This window comes from Larus michahellis, chromosome 3 (assembly GCF_964199755.1).
Source record: "Larus michahellis chromosome 3, bLarMic1.1, whole genome shotgun sequence".
Lineage (NCBI taxonomy): Eukaryota > Metazoa > Chordata > Aves > Charadriiformes > Laridae > Larus > Larus michahellis.
In genome coordinates, this window is record NC_133898.1 from 18,329,921 (window position 1) to 18,350,877 (window position 20,957).

General features: G+C 49.2%; 1 protein-coding gene across 5 annotated transcripts in view; it reads right to left on the reverse strand.

The window, feature by feature from the left end:
* Positions 1-20,957, reverse strand: part of FOXN2 (forkhead box N2) — a 66,772-nt gene that overhangs the window by 25,962 nt on the left and 19,853 nt on the right. The window contains exon 1 of one of the 5 annotated variants that reach the window (XM_074578906.1): positions 7,355-7,515. The exons of 3 other annotated variants lie outside the window; for them this stretch is intronic. The gene's annotated coding sequence lies outside the window, so the exon portion shown is untranslated. Of the gene's footprint in view, positions 1-7,354; positions 7,516-20,957 lie in introns of those variants that run through there. One more of the 5 variants, XM_074578910.1, reaches the window with a different exon arrangement.

A 20,957-nucleotide genomic window follows, 5' to 3' on the forward strand; every position in this document is an offset into this window, starting at 1 on the left:
AGGCACCAGAGATGCTCCCAGGGCAGCACCCATGGCATTCGGGGCCCTTCCCGCTCCTCTTGGCTGGCAAAGGCAGGGGGAAATTAAAAATAATTGTTTAAAAACCCATTTAAAAATTGCGTATTGGCTTCTTGAAGTCAGCCTGAAAAAAAAACCAACAGAAACAACAAAACAACTAAGGACCAGAAAAGCCATAAGCATTTTTTTTAACAAAAAAAAAAAAAAAGAGAGAACAAAATGAAACCCAATGAAAAGGTCCAATATTACGAAAATTTATGAAGTTCTGCAAAATTTAAAAAAGGGAAGGGAATAAACCCTTATCATAGCTTGGGGGAGGGCAGGGAGTGAGAGAAAGAGATTTCATCTGAGATATAATTTGTATGAAAAAAGTTTTCATTTTTTTTATGAAGTACACATATATACACACACACACACAAGTGGGTTTATGATTGAAATAAATATCCGAAACGAAACTGATACGTAAACTCAGACATGCCCGGACACCAATCCAGACCCTGTGCACGGCCCGTAGCCTTTGGGACATTTATTCCAGTGCTGCCTGCAGGGCCTTTGCAATCGTGAAGCCTTTCCAAAGGTTACAGTCACTATCGGACAAGGTTCCCTGTGCCTCAGTTTTAAAACACGCACATGAAAACAGTCTAACAGAGAAATTGGGAAATGAAAAAAAAACCAAATCCAGCAGCGAAATCTAAACTATTAAGAAAAACCCTTGGTGTCGCAGAAAGGAGGGGGGGAAGCGCTTTTAAGAAAAATGCTTTATTGCCAATAGTAGCTTTTCAAAAGACGTCTTCAAGTCATGTTCCTTAAATTCAGTACGTTGCTTGCTAAATGAACTAAAATGCAAAAAAACGTAAGCCATTGATATGTTCACAAGCCAGCCATTTGAGCAAATGCCTTCCAAAATAATTCTGATGCTAATTCCCTTTTCCAGGGTAACCGTTCCACGTGTTTCTCCACCATCCTCTTGAAACAGAAGTGAATATAGCTACATTTCAGCTGGTGTCAGTGACAATTTACCAACACTAGAAAACATAATGCTATCTTTTCCCTCCAGCCTTTCTGCCTTCTTCAGCCTTAAAGTGCCAGAACTCCCGATTTTCAGCTGAAAACCGAACACTTTGCCCCATGTGACCCTTCTGCAAGATTTAATTTAAAAGCATCATTGGAGCCGTACCACAAAGACACCGCCGTGTTACCAGTAAAATCTCATCATCGCAAAGCTGTCCCCGATTGCAGTTTCCCAGCTCCTGCTCCCGAAGCTCAAGTTTTCCTCCAGAGCCCCGGGCACAGCAAAGTGATGCTCTTCACCGTGCTGGCCTCCCTGGCCAACTTCCTCTTAATTTTACTCCACAACTGGTGAACTTGGCTTTCTGTTTCAAAAAAACCTATCTTTTCTTCTACACGGAGATCCCACGCTGGAACAATTGGACCAAGCAGGTTTCTCGGACACAAAAATGGCCCAGTTTGATCATACAGGGTCTGTATGCTGAGGTAAACCTTCAGATGGAAGGCCACAGAAGATACCAGTTTCTCTGAACACAGAAGAAAGGCATCTGTGCTAGCAAAACCAGACCGTCAAAGTACAAGAACCCATCCGACACTTCTCATATGGCATGGTCAAAAAGCCCAAAAGCATATTAGCTCATACTTTTGACTGCTCAGCATCCCTAAACCAAACCAAACCAGCTGATGACCAAACCCATCTGGTGATGGTCCTCACAGGCCAGAGGATGAGGGATGAGGGACTGCAGCTGCTGCCTGGCACCAAGCTTCCCAGCTCCCGCTCACTTGGCTCTACTTTGTGCAAGTTTTCCAGTCATTGAACTCTCTCCACATCCAGTAGTTAGCTTTCAGGTGACCAGATACTTGCCACAAATTTAAGCACAATGCAATCCAGTGACAGTGTTAAAAAGGAAGCCAGCAAGTCAACTGGGAAACTAAAAGTAGCTGCAAACTGCGAGACGGGAATGCACTGGAAATAATCTGAGAGAAGAAACAAAGCCTGAGCGTGGTATCAAGATAAGCTGCTCCGGGAGATGGGCTTTGGGAATACAACCAGTCACACATCACGAAGTCCATGCTAAAAACGCGATGGCAACTGGTACGATGCACACTGGTGGGGCGCCCAGATGCATAAACAAAATAACGCGAGGATCGAGCAGCATCGCCCGCATACCACCCATCCAGCTCTTCATAGCTGGAAAATGCGGTCACCTCGATCAAGCCCAAGGTCCCCAACGATGCCGCTCAGAGACAGGCACGTGAGCCTGTGGGGCTGTAATGAAGAGACCGGCTTCGCCACCGGCTGTCAAGCTGATCTCAGCCCAGCGCCGCGCTTCAAACCCACCCCATCAGCCAGTTCACAGAACTCATTAGCCACCGTGGACCACAACCGCCACGCTGCAAGGCTGCCCACCTACTCGAGTACCGCTGACCCATGTAAATCGCATCAGGATTTTCCGCCAGCGGGAATTGGGTGAAAACACTCCCAACTCATAATCTAATCCTTACAGAAGGGTGCAGGAGGGGTGGGGGGGTGATTTCTGCAGCACTACTAGCCAATTTAATGGAGTCCCTAACACACCCTAACCTTTGAGGAAAAAAATAGGGAGCTCTAAGTCTAGTTTGAGCATAACAGAAAATAATTTGAGCGCACTAGGGCGAAAAAAAAAGTAAAAATTTGCATCATTGACTCTTGGTATAAATCTTCTTATTCCAGGTTTCTCTTAAAATGGTCCTGGTACGCCAGCAGCCATTTAGTAGCACGGGTATTCCCACCCTGGACACGGCAGTGAGACTTCCCGGTTACAGACCGCGCAGAGCTCCGGGCACTCGGCGCCGAGGAGCTCTCAGCATGGTCCAACCCTCGTCCTTCCATAGCCGTGGCGTTTCAGAGGGAGGAGGCAGAGAACCAGGCCATAAAGATGCTGGCTGGCACCAGACAGCACTTCTTCCCTACCACCTCATTTATTACTGAAGCACAGGCGAGCTGTGTGCCGCTTGCTGACTTCACTTCTATTTTGCAAGTACCCTGGAGCCTCGCTGAGTGCTTTTGCGCAGCACAGAATCATAGAATCACCTAGGTTGGAAGGGACCTTTCAGATCATCGAGCCTAACCATCAACCTAACACTGACAAAAAACATGACTAAACCACATCACTAAGCACTACGTCCACCCATCTTCTAAATACCTCCAGGGACAGCAATTCCACCACTTCCCTGGGCAGCCTGTTCCAATGTTTGATAACCCTCTTGGTGTAGAAATTTTCCCTAATATCCAATCTAAACCTCTCCTGGAGCAACTTATGGCCATTTCCTCTTGTCCTATCACTTGTTACCTGGGAGAAGGGCATGGTGAGGATGGGACAGAGAGTTCATCATCACGCGGCCTGCACTAAGTCAGAAGGCAGGTGTAACATCATAGAATCATAGAACCATAGGGTTGGAGGGGACCTCTGGAGATCATCTAGTCCAACCCCCTGCCAGAGCAGGGTCACCCAGAGCAGGTGGCACAGGAACGTGTCCAGGCGGGTTTGGAATGTCTCCAGAGACGGAGACTCCACCACCTCTCTGGGCAGCCTGTGCCAGGGCTCTGCCACCCTCAGGGTAAAGAAGTTCCTCCTCATGTTTAGGTGGAACTTCCTATGCTCAAGTTTGTGCCCATTACCTCTTGTCCTGTCCCTGGGCACCACTGAAAAGAGCCTGGCCCCATCCTCCTGACACCCACCCTTTAAGTATTTATAAGGGAACGAATATGACAGGGAACGAATAAACACAGGAAAAAAAAGTGAAGCAACATCTCAGGGTTTTCTTGTTTTACCTGTGGGTGTCTCCTCTGGGAGCCAAGGAACCTGCTGGATCCGGGAAGAGACACCCCACAGGCGCCCGGACCGACACTCTCAGCTGCTGGGCTGGGATGCGGATGGGTGTTTGCAGCCTGCGACCGTGCGCTTGTCGAGAGCCGCCGCCGCCGCGCTGCCCTGAGTCACCGAGCCGACAGCAGCGCCCAGACGCAGGAAGTTGCCCAACACCATTGCACTTGTCGAGCGGCGGGATGAGGCACTCGCCGCCTCCATCTACTTCCCTCAAAGAGGCCATAAGCGAGGCAGTGACATCCCATACACAAGCTTACACACAACGCACCTCGTTAACAGGAGGGGAAGGAGCGGCAACAGCCATAAAAAGAAAACTCGAGGAGCCAAATGGAATAAAAGGGGCAGAATTCACACCTGTGCTGAAAAGGCAGTGAGTACACACCACTCCAGCTATGACCTTCACTTACAAAAAGGCCGCTTCGCATTGATTTACAGCCGGGAGAGGAAAGCTATATTTTGCAGAGCTGGTTTTGCACGGCGGCAGTGCAGTCGGAGCACCCCATGGAAGGGGGTGGTGCAAGAGATGCACCGCGGCAGCAGCTGTGGGCACACCATCCCAACACCCCCACTTTCTGTCACCCCACTGGCTGTAATCCCACTACCCAGCTCGTTCTGATAAGGTAACATGAATCTGCATTTGGAAAAAGTCTTCCGAGTGCCTAGGGTATCTCCTTCCGTACCTTCCTTTGAACCCCAACAACCAGTAGCCAAGGAGCGACGACGGGGGAGGAAGGTGGAATTACAACCCTGGTGAAACCAGCGTCAAAACTCCCACTGTTCTTATGGGAACAGACATTCCAGCACATGCACCGCATCGCTTTCTCACCAGCTTGAACTAAACCCGTACACAGCATCCGCAGCCGCCAAACTATCTCACTCACCAAAAGAGTTTGCCTTTGCCGAACGCGTCAGGTTTTCAAGACAACTATGTTGAGGGGGCAGAGCCTGTGCTTAATAAAGATGGTAAAAAGGAGCCTGACATGCCCCTAAGCCTCTGTTGTCTTTCCCGGGCATTGCACTCGCTCTCCAGGCAGTCCTTTTTCTCGTTTGACGGGACCATGACACGTCCCCGTATCTGCTCCATTACTTACTGGACTGGCACATCCTGACACTGAGATAGCTGCTGGCAATGCTGGCGCCTTCCATCCCGAGCTCCCCAGAGGACACGGGAAGGCTCCTCAAGCAGAAAACCTGTGCTGGTTGGAGCTGGTGAGGCAGCGCGCTCCTCGGCTGGTGTCCCTTTTGGATAAAAAAAGATATCTTACTTCTCGGGCTGAGCGATCCCCGCGGAGCTCCTTCGGTGCGGCCTCGGCAGCAGCACCCAAAGGGGTCACAAATTCATCCTCTGGTCAAGACGCTGACAAGGGAGACATCAACGGAGTTTTATTCCGGCAAGGTCCCAGGGAGGACAGCACGCCTGAAGCGATACAGGGTTGGTGCTACAGCCAAGGCAGCATCTCCAGCCACCGCAGCATCTCCACCACGTTCTGCAAGCCTAAACACCACGTACAGCGACACCGCTCAGCTTACGGGGCATTCGGGGGCAAAAAACAACACTAAGACCACAGAAAAGTCCTATATTTTAGGCCACTCAAACATACAAAGCGAGAATTACCATCTTCTTCCTATTTCTACAAAACTCCAATGACGCAGCTGGACACAAGGAGCCCCCCCAGCAGCACCCGAACCGCTGCGGCAGCAGGAGGCCCAGCTCCGAAACAACACAGCCTGGCACTCAGCTAAATTCATTAGGCTCAAGGTCTGCGCCAGGTTAATTGATACCACGTAGCTCTCAGTTCAGAGCTGATGCGTCCCAGCTATCTTCTGCAGAGCTTGGAAAATGTGAGCTGGCACCTGCCAAGGAGAAAAAGAAAAAAAAAAAAAAAAAAAAAAAAAAAGACCACAACAACTGCAAACTAGTTCCAGTTTTCTGACAGAAGATAATGCCAGCCTAATTTATCGTGCATAGCTGTAGCATCACAACAGACTTCTAGGAGGTAAAAAAGACCCCCAGACCAAGAAGCCCAACAGAAGTGAAGTGATTCACACAATACATTAAAACCCACCCGTTACCAAAGTCATATCTAAATGCAAGACCGCCAATAACAAGATTTGGAGAGTATAGCATATATAAAGTTATCTTGATTTCACAGGTTAGTCCCAAACCTAACCAAGTCACCTTCACAGCATTCAAGTCAAACCTAATTCCGCATTTTTAACTTCACATTTCGTGCATGACGCCCATCCCCAGGCAGGCACCACGGCGGGGATGTGAGTTTATTGGGCCCCGACTCAAGGTTACTCCTTATTTTCTGGTTTTTACCCTTTGTCCTCTTTACTCTTTGTTTGGGCCTTTCCAGAACCCAAACCTTTACGAACAAAAGCCAGTTTCCGCGCCCCCGTCAACTGGGAGACCGGGAGCACCCCCGTATCCGAGCGGGGACTCGGCCCGGCGGGCAACGGGACGCGGCTCCTCAGCGGCCACCGCGCTTCCCTGCCCAACTCCGCCAATCCCCCCCCTCCCCAAAAAAATTGCCGGGACACCCCCAAGGGCCACGTGCAGATCCCGGCCTTGCCTCCAGCACCTCGTGAGCCGTTTCCAGTGTTTTTACCCCCAAAACGAGGGTAACGCGTCTCCCGCTTCCCCCCGCCCCGCTCACCTCTGCAACCCACGGACCCTTCGCGCCCCCGTGGCGGGGTGTCCCACCCGTTTCGGGGACAAGGGGGCGCAGCGGAATAAGGCCAAAAAAAAAAAAAAAAAGGGGGGGGGGTGTGGTGGAACGGAGGGGTGTTTTATCTAATTCAATAAACCGCCGGAGGGTTCGATGGCGCTGGCCCGGCGGCGAGGGGCACGGCGCGGCCGCGCTGCCGCCCACCCCCCGGCCGCGGGCGGAACCCGCCTCCATCACCTCCGCGTAAGAAGCGCGGCCCTGCGCCGGGAGGTCACCCGCGTAAAAAACCGCGGGCGGAAGCTCCGCGGAGCCGCGCCGGGAGGAGGAGCTGGGGGGGGGGGGGGCGGAAAGGAGGGGGCAGAAGGAGGTCGCTCCCGCCGCGGCGTGGGGACGAGGTTCCCCACGCACCGTGCGCCCCCCACGCACCCTCATGGAAGAGGAAGCGCCGCGCGTTGTCCCCATGCGTGGGGGGGGGGGGGAGGAAGGGAAGGGGGGAGGAAGGGAAGGGGAGGGGAGGGGAGGGGATGTCGCTTTGCCCCCTCTATGCGTGGGGCGCACCCCCCCCTTCCCCCCCCCCACGAAGCCCCACCGAGACCCACCGCTCTTCCCCACTCTCCTCCCCCCCCGTCCTCAAACCCTTAAAAACCAAAAAAAAAAAACCCCAACCCCCCGCAAAACGCCAGAACTAAACAACAAAAAAAAAAAAGGGGGGGGGGGGGAAGCAACCAAAAGAGGCGTGGGGAAAAACGGGGGTGGTGGGTGGAAAGAAGGCCGGCTCCCACTCACCGCGGTCATGAAGCCGTGAGGCCGGCGGCGCGGACACAATATGGCAGCGGGGGGATGTGTCAGGGAGCAGCTGCTCCCTGCGCAGCAGCGGCGGCGGCGGCGGCACCGCCCTCCCCGCCTCCCCATGGCAACGGGGAACAAATTCACACACACACCCCCCCGCTTTTCCTCGTCTTCGTCGCCGGTACCGCCTCCCCGCGCCGCCCCGACGGCCCCGGGGTGGCGGCGGTGCCTCCGGGCACCGCCGCCACCCCGGGGCCGTCGGGGCGGCGCGGGGAGGCGAGCGGCTTCCCCGGCTCCTCATCCTTCCCCGAACCATCCTCGCTCACCCCAATTCCCCCCACAGCACCCCCCCCGAAAAAAACCCATCAATTTCAAAAATAAACCCTCCTTCCCATTCCCCTTCCCCAAAACGCTGGTGCGGTTTTGCCAACGTTCTCCCCCCGCCCCTCCCATTTCTCCTCCGACGCTAAACCTTCGTTGTTATTATTATTTTTTAAAAAAAAAATTATTTTTTTTTTTTTTTTTTTTTTTTTTTTTTTTAATCCTCTCAACAAAGATGAAACCGCCGCCGTGTTTGCTCGGCCTCGTGGCGCAATTGTCCTCCGCTCGAAGCTTTTCCCGGGCGAGAACTTTGCTGTTTGCTCAGCGCTGCGTGCGCTCGCAGTTTTACCAGCATCGTAAAAAAGGACCTCGGGAAGTCACGGGCACGGAGGAATTTTTCTTTCCCGGCCCATCCGCTGCTGGGGGGGGAAAAAAAAAAAGTTTGTTCGCCCTTTCCAAGGTTTCCTTTTGCCTGCCTCGTGATGCGTTGCAGTAATTTTATTTATAAGGGAGGATGGGAACGTGTTTGAAATGAAATTCCACCACTCCACATTAGCTGGAAGAAGTTGTTCTTTTTTGTCTTTTTTTTTTTTTTAATGGAAATAATTTCAGTTCAGAGAGAAACCTCTTGGGTTTTTTAAGAGCAAGGATGAATCGGGCCCAGGGTTTTAGCAGGCAGAATATTCTCCCAAGGGCAGAGAATCCAATCCAGCTCAGCCCGGCTCCTTCTGCTGCGCCGTGAAGCACAACCGGCGTCAGAAACAGAGTCCAACCACACAGATTTGACCAGAATAAATTGTTCTCAGCAACTTTCATTTTGCTCCTACCTAATTTCCACTGATTGAATACGTTATGAATCATTCAACCTTTTATTTTTCCAGCTTCAGAAGTTATCCGGGGCCCTTCCTACCCTCTTGGCGGACAACGGAAGTGCACTTATATTAATTGTGTATTGCTAAAGCCATCTAATGCTGAAAGCACCTTCCATTCCTAAACCATTAAAAATAGACCTAGCACTGCTGGTACCAGCAATACTTTTGCCTGTAAGAGGCTCTTTTGCCTAAATTCCCGTCCCTCTGCCTCCCAGAAAGCAAAGGCTGCAGCTTGCCCGGATGGCTACCACACCTCAGCTGCTTCAGAGGGAGGAGCGGTGCCTGAGCTGAACCTTGTTTCCCTGTAGGACCAGGTTGTGTTGCTTTGCCTTTTGCCCCGGCCGGGCGGCAACCTGAGAGAGAGACGTTTGAATCCCGGATCCATTTGGCTTCAATATGCTACGTGAAAAGTTCAGCGCGGGCCACCGAGAGTGGTAGCCACTCTCAGCCCTTGACTGCCTTTACGCCCTGGCCTTTAAAGCGGAGCTGCTCACAGATATTTTTCCACTTACCCTTTCAAAACACAAGCTGAGTTCAGCAGGAACGTACGCCCTCTCACCCTGTCTATTTTAGTGGAAGAGAAAAAAAAAAAAAAACCAGAACGCAAACCAAACAAAACCTAAAAAGATAAAAGCTGAAAGTGCCCTGAAGTCGCCACCCCCTCACGGAAACAAAAAATAAAACTTGGCCTTTGGATGGGCATTTGATTTCAACCAGGGTGTAGCGCAACACTTCAAATGAAATAAAATGTTTCTACACCTCCTGAAAAATGTCACCTTTATCTTCCTGGGTCCTCTCTGCTCCTCAACATGCCCAGGTTAGGTTTTTTTGGCTTTAAACCATACTATGTTGTTAAAAATCCAGCAACTCTGTATCAATAAAGGCAGTAAGGGAGATTTGATGCTTTCTAGAGTGCCTATTTCATCAGGCCCTCACCTCCAACACCAACCAGGGCCACCTTTGGTCTTCTACTGCCTGTGAAGTGACTGGTGGCTGCAGCAGTGGATTTGGGGAGGGGGGCACAGGAGGCCGAAGAAAGCCCAGCACAATCCCTGGAAAGGCTTCAGCATTCCACCTCATATCGTAGTCATCTTGATAACGGGCCATAGGCAGAATTTACGTCTTCTAGAGGAACACATGTAGTTGCAATTCTGCAACAGCTCCTCCGTGCGCTGTTGGAGGAGCCGGAGCTGACCCAGCCCAGCTGGGGCACAGAGCATTTTGAGCGGGCATTGCCAGGTCGGGTAGCAGGTACAGGACAGGCGGGTGCCACAGATATGTGATTCAGCATCCCTAGCATTACAGCGGCGGTGGCGGGTCACTCCTCAAGGACCTTTGCTTTCCCACCAGCCCCAGCCCCCAGGAGCAGCGCTGCAAAAACAAGCACGTTCCCGCTGGAGCACCATTTGCACCCCGGGGCGATGCTTCATTTCCACACTGTCTTCAGCAGCGGCACAGATCCGTGACGGATCTGTGTCAGATCTCACACAGGAGCTGGGGCACACCAGGGCTCCAGGCTCTCCTGGTCCCCTCTGAACACACAGCGGGAGAGAAGGGTATGCACCCTTCAAGGGCAGGCGGGGACAGGGCTCCACCACAGGTCTTTTCAGGTCATCATGGGGGCACTGACACCTCTCCTGATGTTTGCTTGTTCTGCTTGTCCCTGCCTGGTTTGACTCCTGACATCCTTGGCAGGCATCAGGATGCCTTCACTTAGTGCCCAGGCAGCTGCTGGATGATCGAGGAACCTGTGTTTGTCTCTCTTTGCTGTCCATGCTCAGTTTGATCCCTGCTTCCTTGCCATGATCCAGTTTGCCTGCTAAATCCTGCATGCGATTTGTGGGAGCAGGTGGGGGAGGGCTGGGAGCAACAGCATCAGATGGAGCCAAGGCCACCAGTGTTATCTGCTGCACGTTTGCTCACTCCCCAGAACCTGGAGAGCCACAGGTGGAGGACGCCCTGCCAGGATGCTTTGTGCAGAATCCCTGAAAGCTGCTTGCTCCCAAATCTCAGATTAAAGGCATTCAACCATTCTTTCCCACAATGTAACCTGTCCCGCAACGGAGACCTGCGGCTGCTGGCAGTCCAAGCCCACACGCCGCCTTGGTCTCCTCTTGCTCCATCCCAGCCTTCTACTGCAGGCAGGACAAGCACCAGAGCTACTGAAGGGAACCTATAGCAAAATGCCACCAAGCAAAGCAGAAGTCATCCACTAAACATGACAAGGACATGGTGCTATTTCCCAACACAGACCTCGAAAATAGGTGGGACAGATATTAGCCATGGTGCTACACCACAGGTCTCCACACGGTTCCCCAGGGTGCCCATGCAGCACCTCCTGCAGTCCCCAAGGCAGGGGGCATGGGGAAGACATGCTGCAGAGGCGGGGGAAGGTGATGAAGAGATGGCAGGAGGTGCCCTTCACCCTACTCTTGTCACCTCCTGCTCAGAGCCAAGACAGACTCAGCAGAGGCTGCTGGTGCCTCCTGGCCCGGCTCCAGGGCTGTCCTTGAAGGTACTGACCACTCAAGGACACACCGTGACTGCTTTGCCAAAACCGCTCTCGTCACTGCAGCTCTCCCACCCGGCTCCCGCGTGGTTTCTGCCAGAGGCTGGCTGTCCTCTCCCCTTCAGGGCACCGTCACGGCTCTGCTTGTCTTGCTCTCACCACAGGTGGTGAAATGCAAGCAAAAAGAAAAATAAAAAAGAAGCAGTTTGGGGTGGTGTTTTTCTGCTCTGGGTGGAATATAGGCCTCTCCCATGTCAGGGTCAACTTCCTCAGACCTTCTTTCTTATTTCAATCCGAGGTCTCACTAGTAGGTGGCATTTATACATGCATCCTGGTGTAAGGCTTTCCCCAGACAGCGAGGACAGTCATCCAGACCCGGTAAGTGGAGGACCATACCACTGGGAAGATGAAACCCAGCAGTTGCAACCTGCCTCTCTGGAGGGGAGAGGACACAGCAGGGACTCTCCACGGGACACATCAGCCTGGGCTGATCTGTGCTACCCAGCACCATGAAAGCACCTCCTCACCCAAGCCCATCACCCATGCTGCTGCCTAAAGTACCGCATATGATCGGTGGTCTTAGGTGTGACCTAAGAGCATGGAGAGCGGGCAAGGCCAAGAAGGGAACTGCTAAAAAGCAGAAGGGCAAGTGCTGGAGGTCCAGTGGCATGGATGTGTGATACGAGGGCCAGCGAGGCCCAGCTGCTGTGCTGGAATTTCTGCCACACCTGTGTATGGTCAGCTGGGCTTCGCAGTGCCTCAGCACTTTGCGTTGTGAAACCACAGGCACTTTGATCCCGGTGACCTACAACTGGTGTATCACCCTGCGGAAAGCCAGCTTAAGAAGAGTTTGTCAGGTTAAGCCACCCAGGAATGGCGTTGTCTCCTCCAGAGGAGCAAAACAGGGTGCTCTTTGCAGGATCAGGTTAACCTTTGTTTCTGCCCAGTGATGCCATGAGAGAAATGCTGGTCCAGCACCGGTTGGACACCTATTTCTCCTAGGACTTCTTGTTCCAAGCGGGATCTCCGATTTGCATTGTCAGGTTGTTTGAAGAAATAACTTCAAAGGGACTTCCTATTTCTCCAGGTTGGTGCATCTGCCTGTTTGGCTCCCACACCATAACTTTCTGCTTGTGGTATCTGTCTGGGAATGTCTCCCTTTTGCTCTCTCCTACCACCAGTCTTGTCTAGCATTTGGCCTCTTCCCTCACCCTAGGCAAAGCCCCGAGGGATGCTGTGCAGTGCGTGATTTGTAGCATTTCTACTCCCACCATCCTGCCGCCTGCCACGCTTGCTCTCCCTGGCATCTCTTGCTATGTCCTAAATGGGACTCGGTGCTGAAGTTCTTGTTCAGATCTGGTTGTAGCGATATACCCACAGGTCCGAAGTCCCTTGTTATAGGAACTGAACATGCACTCTGTTTCTGCCTGCCCCCCGTAACAGTTCCTCCTAAGATCGAGGGTCTGTTAACATCTCCTGAGAACCACACTTCTCCACTGAACATCTCTGCAGTGTAGATCCAGAGCTCAGACAAGCAGGTCACTACAAAGGAAGTCTTAGAGACAATATTACCTGGCAAAATGAACAAGTAGGTGCTTTCCCAACCATACAACCAAAGCCACCACACTGGTTGGGAAGATGTTCAATGCTGGTTGTAGTATTCCTCCTGCTCTGCGTGTTGCATGTCCAAGAACTGAAATACACGTGTTGAACCACCAAAGAAACATTACGACTCTACGATATTCGATATCCAAAACCATTTGCAAAGCTAAGAAGTTACCTGTGTTAGAAAGAGTTTGACATTACCGCTACGCTGGGAAACACTTTGGGTGGCAATATCGGTCATACTTGTATCTGGTTGTTTGGTATAGCTTATGCTAGCTCAGTAAATGAGGTAAGCCCAAACCTGCATGAGGTGGTTCTGCCAAAACAGAATAGTGAACATTTTGCCACTTTAGCTATGCCACTTAAGGGTGACATTCTTCTTCAGACTTCTAAATCATACAGCTGGAAAATCATCACCAAGAAACCAGGCTGATACAGCTCGGTTTGAAAGCTCAGGCAGAAGTACGATAAGTATGGATAAATCAACCCCCGAGTAAAGCAAATGTGTCTTCCTTAGCAATGCATTTGGATTATATATTTAGCACCATCATCTCTTTACTCTCAAGCAGGAGGAAGTTTATCTGTAGACTTGCTATCCTCAACAACGGATGAGGAATAAAACCAGCATTTTTACCATTGGAAAGAATCTTGCATTCTTAAGAGATGCCTTACCTCCCTCTCTTCATGGGTAATACAAATACCTTACAGAAAATAGGAGCAATTTCCTAAATAAGACCAAGTCAATTGTTTCTGTTGTGCACAAACAAAAAGATTCATGCCTTTTAGTAGATAGCCCGCTATGTAATCTGCCAGGCTGAATTACCCAGAGATACTTTGTTTTGAAAGGAGTGCAGAAATCCTGCAGGTTTAATTGCCAATAAATCAGCATGACCTCCACCCCCTGACACTTTTTTTTTCACAATGATCTTTTCAAGCAGAAAATGAAGAGACTGATTTTTACAGTGTGTGCATACTGCCTTTGGAGAGATAAGAGCAGTGACACACACGCAGGTTCCTCCATTAAAAGCTATCCTAGATAATGAAGGACTCAATCAATGGTGTGTTCTGTTTGCTTTCTGGTTATTTTCACCTTGTGTTATGGCGCTCTCTTTTTGTTATGATTAGGAGAGTACTTGCTTGTTTAACAATGGGCTTTCAACTCTGTGTCCATGGATTCTGCTGTACTCAAAATGAATTTTTCGTGGTTTATTTTTATACTGATGCTTAGAATTTTAAAGCAAGTGGCAACAGTTCAAGTTCTGATCTGGGGCTAAATATCTGACTAAGGACTTGGCAGTTTAAAGAGGGCTTGAGTATTTTTAAAAGAAACTATTTTGATTCCAATACAAAACGCTTATTACGGTGCCTCTCAGTAACAAAGATTTTATGGTTTCACATTATTATTCAAAAGAAGAGGTGTGATTTAAAGCCCAGTGGAAAACCTGAAAGCTAGCCCTTCGTCTTACCACACCTTATAAGCTTTACTTCTCATATCAGCTTTTATTTAGCCCATCTATAATCCAAATATCTTCAAGCATTTGCAAGTGCTCAGCTTCAAAACACCATCTGAGGCAGCCGGTTATTATAATCTCCTCTAATAGATAGGTGGGTTGATACAGGGAGGGACCCAGAGGTGAACAGCATCTCGTCAATGCACGGTGGTGGGCTGGGGCTCAGCAGCTCTGAAATAATCCCCAAAGAGATTTGCTTTCGTCCTGCCATCCTGGTTTGGGCTGAATTAGGAACAGGGCAGAAGAGCTGTGGCTCTGCTGTAGGATGTTTTTGGACTCACCTGACACAGGCCAGTGAGCCCAAGGTGACGCCATCCTAATGTTCAGCCCAACAGCAGGAGGAATGCCCAAGCTCTGGGGACTCTGATGGCAGTAAGGGCATAGCTCAGACACGCGTGCTTAGTTCCCTGGCTCTCCAGCCCCTTGTCCTCCGTTGCCTGTAACACGTAATTCAAGGGATTCCAGACAGGACCCAAAGATTGCACACAGAACTGGCACTTCATTCTTATGAAGCTCGAAGTGTTTACAAAAATACATAAAGGGGAAAGAAAAGAAATCAAGACAAGAAGTGGGATGACGGATGGGACAAGCAGGAGCGCCTATTTCTTATAAATATTTCTTATGCATATTATACATGAGGGTCTTTGTGCAACACTTCCATGTCAAGAGATTGCCATAGAGTTATGCCATCACTGGTATCGAAGCGTTGACCCAGGCAGTCCAAGTTATCAGTTCCAGGGGCTTCATGGTATGATAAGAGCCCATAAGGAGAGCAGTGGTGAGTTCCTGATCCCCTCTGTCTAGGGCCTATATGATTTGAGACTCCAGGTACGTCGATAATCATGGTTTTGCCGCCTGGTTCTGCAGGTAAGTTACCTTTCGTCTGAATCTCCCTCCATTCCTGAACGAAGTTGATTGATAATCTCTTCATACAAGAGAAGTGTTAGGTATGTGGTCCTTGTACAAGGCAAATAGCAACGGCTGGTTTGGTACCTGCAGACTAATTCTTCCTTTTGAGCTTTTCAAGCAAGCTAAGAAAAGTCACTCTCCCATGGATGATATCCCAGCACCAAGCTGGAAAACTCACAGCCTGTTCCAGTCAAGGATTTCAAACAGGCTCCCTGGCTGGAAGTATTAGGAAGATAATGGCCAAAGACCTTGTGTCTGGTTGCCGCACTGTCTCTGACAACCAAAACTGCATTTTCGCAAAACTTTCTTTTTCAGCTAATGAACTCTGAAATCCTTATCACCGTGTGTCTGGGAGCTGGCATGGCTCCTGCTAGCTGTTTCTGAATGGCTGATGTGTAGAAATGAAATTAAGGCATACGTAGTAGATAAAAGTATCAACCTGTGACCTTGCCTTTACTCAGAATATAAAAGGCATGGGAGAGAAGGGCGATTGAAACGGTCTTTGTTATTCTGTAGACAAAAAATACTCTTTCACCTTTTCATTGCCTGGGCAGGATGTGCTGGTCTGAAGGATCAACCGTGTTGAAACTCACGGCTGTGGAATAAAACTTGTTCTCTTCAGTGCACTGACACTGGGTATAATCTCATGAGTGAGAGCGGGAGATGGATGAGGACTTGGAAAATAAGCCTGGACTCAGATGTCCTGTTGATTACGGCCTTGTTTGGAGACAAGAAAGACTATCCAACACCAGCTGGTGCATTTCTCTGTGGCATTCAGCAAGGTGCCTTCCAGTTGATTAAGGGCAGTATAATGATCACGCAGCATTTCTTTGGTTGATATATTCACGTACTCACTGCGGCCAGCAAACCTTATGCCACTACTGGTCCTGGTTGAGCACGGGAAGTCTTTTCTCTCAAAGCCAGTCCTTTTAGGCACATCCACAATACCCATCACTCGTGGATTACCAAGGTTTTAATCCACTTCACTATCAAAAGCACCAACAGCTGGCTTGCCAACATTAAACCTGTTGATCGTGGATCTGCTGGGTATCTGAGGCAGTCGAGCTAATAATGACATCCTTTGGGACTGGTGGTGGAGGCCTCTACGCAGGCTAATATGTCCTGCTGGGAATGGCCCTTGCGATGCTTGAGTGGCATCTCTAGCTCTTCAGCTGGGTAGTTTTGGCACCTGACGCAGCTCGAGCAGGGCTGGCGGGTCCCTCTGCAGCATAGTGCCTCTTAGACACACATCACCATGGCATCCAAGTATACGCGGCGGATGGAAGCTCCCTGGGGATGTTTCCAGATGTGAGTGGGAATTTACAACCCGTTGAAAAGCAGCTAAAATGATGGATGGGCTGAACGTGGAAAGGACAGAAATCAGTTCTGTGCAGGGTCACATGTGTCTGTGCACACACATCTAGAAAATGTCCTAATCCCCATCTAAGGCTGGTTTTAGTCAGGAACCAAAGAATAGGAGCAAAATAATGTTACCAAATTTCTGTACATTTATTTCAACTCAAAACCCTGGTAACAAAAGAGAGACTTCTAAGTTTGAACCACAGCAAAGCGACACTTTGAGACAGGTTCTTTCGTTCTTTGGACAGGTTCTTTGCTCAGGTTCTTTGGACCCCTGAGCATCACAGCCAGGTTTGGCTTTGGCTCCAGCTGTGCCATGCATGCTGCTGTTGTGCATCTCACCCCTCGTTGCCCCCTCCAGTTGTTCCGTCCTCCTCCATCTGCCCCTGCCACTTCAGTGGCTCTATCCTCTTGTCCTCCATTCATATTCACTCCTGCAGCTGCTTCTTCAGCCTTATTCCCCGTTCAGCCACACCAGAACAATTTCAGACTTTCACATGGTCCGCCTCCCTCTCCTTCCCCAGGTTATTATTGTTGTTTGTCTGTTGGGGCAGACAAAATATTGGTGAGGGGACAAAACCAGTCCTTAAACTGTTTGCTTTGTTCAATGAGCACGGTCTGTGTAGAACATGCGATGGAGAGAATCAGCAGAAAAGACGGTACAAGATTCAGTTATGAGCCCGGCATTGCCTTAACTTGGTGGCTTTGACTGGAGCTGCTCAGTGCAGGGATGAGACCATAGAGTTGATTAAAACATCAGGAATTAGCAATGTATGTTCCCCACATTCTGTTACTTTTCATTTTCACTTTTAAAAAACGAAATGTTTTTTCCTTGTATGAATCAGGGGTGGAAGAGGACCGAATTAGAAATTGTTCCTGCAAATGCATCTAATAACTGGGAAATGCCTGGCGAGGGAGGAAGACAACTAAATGAACAGTGCTGGCTCCCGAGCCTGAATCTGGTGTGGGAGAGGGGACAAGGTGGGAGGAGACAGAGACTCTCCTCCAGCACATAAATTGTAAGCAAATCCAGTTTTAAGAGGCTGGTTTGCACAGAGCTGGTGCCCAGCAGAAAGACTCAACGCCATGCCCCAGCAAGCTTGCTCTCTGAGCTGTGCAGGTCTCGCCCTTGTCAGAAGACAGCCTTGGGAAAAAGTTGGGTTTTATGACCAGGATTTCATTTGCTTTTTCTAGTGTAAGACGAGAGTTCAGCCAATGAAGCTGCCGGCTGAGTTTCAGAGAGCTGGTGGTGGGTCCTCCCTGCCTACACCTGCCGGCGGGGTGGGCCTGCCCTCTGGCTTTCACAGGCTTTAAACAGGCTGTTGTCCTGATCTTGCTTTCACCTGTAAAACTCCAAATAATTCAGAATGATCTGAAACTTGAAGCTATACAGGAGGGAAAAGTTTTCCCTACCTCCCACCAGACCCAAGGTTTGAGATAATTAAAAGGTGGAATTAAGATTCCTTTGATCTTGCTGCTGCCATAGGTCAGACTTCCCTAAAACAACCGTAACCAAAACACTTATCACCGAACATTACACTTAACAAGCAATTTGGCATTTGCACATGGCACTGGTTACCTCTCAGCGGCAATTTACAACTCTTTAATCATTGCAAGGAATTTTCTCTATATGCCACTCAAAATATCAGCAAAACTGATGTTCCTGAGCTGGACTGTCCTACATAGTCAGGAATGTTCTCATATAAGTTTTTCAGAAACACTGTGAGTTACTGATTTGTGTTCCACCTCTACATTTTTTCATCTTTTGAAGTTTAGATCATTGTATGCGTGTATATATATTTATTTATACACAATGTGTACACACATATATTTTATCTGCGAATATATATGTATAATTTTGTATATATATAATTTAACTGTAAGGTTATATCTAAATATTGAATATAAACCTACTTTCGTTATGGGCGTGCTTCAAGTGAAGCAAAAGAGAGCATCTGGAGGTACAACGAGGTGAAGAAGAGTAGTAAGAAATGGCTGGGCTCAATCACAGTAATCCTTATTTGAATAAACTTTCTTGGATTTTGCTGAGCATCTGGCTTGGTTGAGGATGACAGAATTTGCCCCAGAGTAAATTCTTTCCTCTCTGGAGTCTGTGAGAACGTCTCCGGTTGGGCGCACAAAGTCAAAAGCGCCTTCTGCACACCTATTCCCCGTGTGCGATAGGGACTGCCCCTGCCAGTGCGACGTGGGGGGCTTCCTCTGCCCCTTCCAAGGAGGCAGAAGGGACCAGAGGGGAGTTCAGGCTCCAGCACCTTTTCTCCCAGTCAGCCTGAGCCTGGGCTCCCAGGAGGGTCACTGGAGAGCCTTTCAGAGGTCTTTTTCCCCTGGCACAGGAGCGGTTGCTGTAAAACCCATCATAAATCATTTGCAGAGAGGTGACCACGACCATGACCCCACTCTGCAGAGCACCTGCACTTTTCCTAGCAATCCTGGCGGCAAACCTGCATGCCCTGCCTGCTCGGTGTGCTGCTTCCCACCTCCTTTCTCTGTCGTTTCTCTCCTCAAAGTCACTCCAGATTCACAGCAGCGTAACTTAGGTCAAAATCAGGCTCTGAGGCACGCACCAGCTCTTCACTTCCATAGATCATTACACTTTATCACCAGAAATCTTTTAGATTTGTATTATTCAGTGTTAGTTAGAAATCAACAGTTCGGTGCTACAGCCCACTGGAGGGGCTGTGCCCTGGGCAAAGAGAGGAGGAATTTCTTAGATGGTGCTTGTTGAGTTTCACAAAATATAAATGCTTCCAACAGGCACATCTGTGAACAGCTGGCTGGGATCACTGCCTGGACCCGATTCCAGCTGTCCGGAGGACTCATACTTTCTGGCATCTGCATGGGGATAGCCTCTTCCATAGCTGAGGATCCATCTATTTCTATTTAATACATACATAAAAGATGTTGCATCAACAAAATGGCATTGTTTGCCTTCCTCCAGAGAGCCTGAGGCCTCCAGCCATCGTAGCGGCCTTGGACAAAACCTGGGGGTGGAGGAAAGCCTCCAGCCCGCACAGAGAGCACACACTCGTCCTGAGAGAGGCAGTGGGGAGATGGGAACCTGATGAGAAATGTGATGAGAAACAAACATGTTCATGTTACACTGGTATACTTGACATCAGTTCTGGCTCTCACCCCCTTGGTGCACCAGAGAGAAAAACCTCAGACAAACTCAGCTGACTGAGGGAAACACAAGTTTTAATTAATTAATTATCACAATGAACAAAAGTGGTATTTAATGCTCTCTGAACTGATGTCTTGCTCAAATCGGATTTGATCTGGAAACATGGAATGAGATCATCAGTGGATGAAATGAAGGTTATTCCACTGGCATCTCTGAGGCGGTGTGAAACCATGCTGCTTGTTTTCCTCTCTTTACTGCAACTTGGATTTTGGAGTTCCAATGGATTGGGATGAAGTACGGAAACTGCTACCCCTTACTGAAGGGTTCATTTGATCCCAGGAAAGATAAGGTGTACAAACCAATATACTATACACAATACTACATAACCTAAAGAAGCATTGCACGTCAGTAAATTACAGTTAAAGGAGGGTTAGGCTTTTGTGTAGATCTTTGTTCATAGATCTATAAGCACACCCACCAACAACAAGTAGTTTTGCTCTGTTAACTTTGAAAGATCACTTCTAATTAATTACGATGATGAATTTACTTAATGTTTAAGCAGAAATTCAGTCAAATAAAGTGAAAAGTTACTTTTGCTGTTATTCACTGTCCCTATATCCAAAGGTTTGAGCCACCAATAAGGCAATCGATCCAAATCAATCACCAACAAACCACCTCATGTTGCTCAGGATCCACGTGAGAACGCTGCAGTGTTGCCCCAAACCCTACTATTTTGAAGACTAAAGCATTAAGCACGGAAATGCAATAACTTCTCCTCTGCAGAGGCAGGACTTCAGCAAGGGGTAATTTCTGCCTGTGAACCACCATTCAGAGGCTAAGTCTTGCTCCTGAAAGCCACCGATTAGGTGACAAGGTGGTCATGGCTCACTCCAACCAAAGATCCTTCTGGCACATCTTTCTGTACCCAGCCGTGGCCATAAGCGGACAGTGGACCATAAAAGGGCAGGAGCAACACAAGCGTACGTAACCCCTCTGCCCCCTAATATTCTCCCAACCTCTGCTTATGTTCAGCTCAGGGGCTTCCTGAGCCTGGTGCGTTTTGTCTTTTGACAGGCAAAAGGTCTCTCCTCCAAGCACTTTTCCATCTTCCCTTTGAACTCATAAAAACATCTTGCATCCAAACACCACCCTTTAGAAAAGGCTTCCTAAGGTGCATCACTTCTTTCGTGGAGCACCACCTCCTTTTGTCTTGAACCTGGTTTACTTGTTTACCTACGTGTAATTTGGTAGTTTGAGTAAAGGTCACCCTGTTCACTGTACAAAATTCCAACATCTTTCTCTGTAAAGACCATATCTACATGACAAATGTTGGCCAGTTCCCCAATTAGACTGAAAATAAAGTACTCTGAAC